This window comes from Equus quagga, chromosome 3, assembly GCF_021613505.1.
Source record: "Equus quagga isolate Etosha38 chromosome 3, UCLA_HA_Equagga_1.0, whole genome shotgun sequence".
Classification (NCBI taxonomy): domain Eukaryota; kingdom Metazoa; phylum Chordata; class Mammalia; order Perissodactyla; family Equidae; genus Equus; species Equus quagga.
The window spans coordinates 122,040,089-122,042,506 of record NC_060269.1 but is presented as its reverse complement, the minus strand read 5'-3'; positions in this window follow the sequence as shown (position 1 = coordinate 122,042,506).

Genomic DNA, 2,418 nt, shown 5'->3' with positions numbered 1-2,418 from the left:
ATAGGTAGATAATAGATAAATAGATGATAGGTAAGTAGATAGGTAGATAGATGATAGATAGGCAGATAATAGATGATGGCTAGGTAGACAGATAGACAGATGATAGACAGATGATAGATAATTCTCTCCTCTCCAAAAAACAGAAATAAGCTTATGACTGCATAGAAAAAAATCCTAAATGGAATATCTCAAACTCTGGGCTATTTCTGATGAGCGATGGAGAAGAGTGTAAGGGATGAGACTTTCATTTTGTCTGCTCACTATTGTCTTATTTCCCCTGTAAATAATTACTACTTTGGTAACTGCTTAAGCATTTGATTTTTTTAAATAAAGATATTTAACCACAGTAGTTGGAGGCCGGGGAATTGTGAGGAAGTATCTGTAAAAAACAAACTGAACTTGCAACCAGTAGATAAATCAGACCTGGAGATCGAATGCCCGGCGTGGTGATTATAGACAACAATATTGTATTATAAAATGCAAGCTGTTAAGAGACTAGGTCTTCATTGTTCCTACCACAAAACAGAAATGATAATTATGTGACATGATAGAAGTGTTAGCTAGCGCTGCAGTGGTAATCATATTGCAATATATAATGTATCAATCCTACATGTTGCACACCCCAAACTTACATGATGTTGTATGTCAATTGTGTCTCAAGACAAGTAAATAGATAAATAAATAAATAAAGACAAACTAACTTTTTAAAATACAAGATGTCTTTGACTTCCAGATTGTGGTGACTAAAAAGTGAGTTCTTTGTAACTCACCGCACACATAGAAATAATGTTAATCTATTTAATGTAGCTGAACTACCATATATTAGGGACTAAATAGAGAAGAAATTCTTCATTTTAAAATTAATGACTCAAGAGAAAAAACATTGAACATAAAATAAGTATAGCCATAATTGGCTTAATGAGAAGAAGATAAGTGGGTGGGATTTTTGTAGAGATTCTTTTTTTTAAAAATTTTTTTAAAGATTGGCACCTGAGCTAACAATTGTTGCCAATCTTCTTTTTTTCTTCCTGCTTTTTTCTCCCCAAGTCCCCCCAGTACATAGCTGTATATTTTAGTTGTTGGTCCTTCTAGTTGTGGCAATTGTAGCGATTCTGGAGGAAACTTCTGAGTGTACTGAGGGGCTTGACATCCTGAGTCCTTATTGTATCATCCATAGGTCCAGAAGTTGGACTTCTGTTTTCCTTGTTACACCAGCACTATTCTTACATATATTAGACAAGATAAAGTTTTTTGTTTTTGTTTTTTGCTATATGGTGAAAAAAAAAGAGAGGAGGTGGAGGAAGTTATGTGGAAGAGGGAAGAAAAAGATTCCTGGAGTAATTGACAATAGTTTGGAAGAGAGACAACAGAGAGAAATGTGCTTAGAGAATATCTGTGTATAGATATTTGGGGGGAAATTAGCTCAACAGAAGGAATTGAGCCATAGCTGTTGAAAAACAAAAGTGAGCGAGCAGGTTAGACCCAGTATGTTCAAGGAAAGAAAGGTAGTTGAGTGATGTATGGGTTCAAACAATTCCATAGTTTTGCCAGGAGGTGGGGCAATTGTCTTAGTGTGGCTTAGTTGCTGTCCCTAGTGACCTTTGAGTGTGTAGGAAAATTTAAAAAATAATAATAATAAACCTGAGTGCAGCAATCTATTTACATTATACGATTCTGTGAGTAAGGATTTTGTAACCTGAGGAGTCCTTGTAACTGATTCTTTAGTGGTGTCAACCATTTTGGACATGACTACATAAAATCTCTATTAATCATCTCAAATTGAAAAGATGCCGGGGGAAGTTTTCTCCTAAAATCAGAAAGAAATGCTTCTCAACCCACCCAAAAGTTGGACAGGGAAAACATTTTAGTCAATAATTAAAATCACTTTGGACGATGTTTGTTGCATCAAGAATCTTCAAATACTATATGAGGTTGCTTGTTCATGAGGTCTTATATATCCAGTAGAGACAGCTTCTAATATAACTTTAAAAGTTTACAGACCACAATCTTTAAAATTCACCCTTACTGATTGATACTCAACAATATTGATTCTACTGTATTAGATCGAGTGTTTTATTTTAAACTACGTGCAGAGAGAAGTAGTTTCCTTGAAAACAATAAAATAATAATGCTAATCATTTTTCCTCTCCCCCTCTTTTAGGCTTTTACCAGGAGAGAATAACTACAAGAAACTACTAATTTACAAAATGTGCAGATGACCCAGTTTATTCATAACCATAGGAGTTTTAATTTATTAAGCAACAATTTAATATAAGCAGTGCCTAGTAATTCGAGTTTGCCGTGTTTTGTACGAGAATAATGTATTACTTAATGAGGAAGATAAATCTATTATTGGAAAATTTTAATAATGAACAAAATTATGTTTGGGTATTTTCATGGGAAGTAATTAGTTGTAAA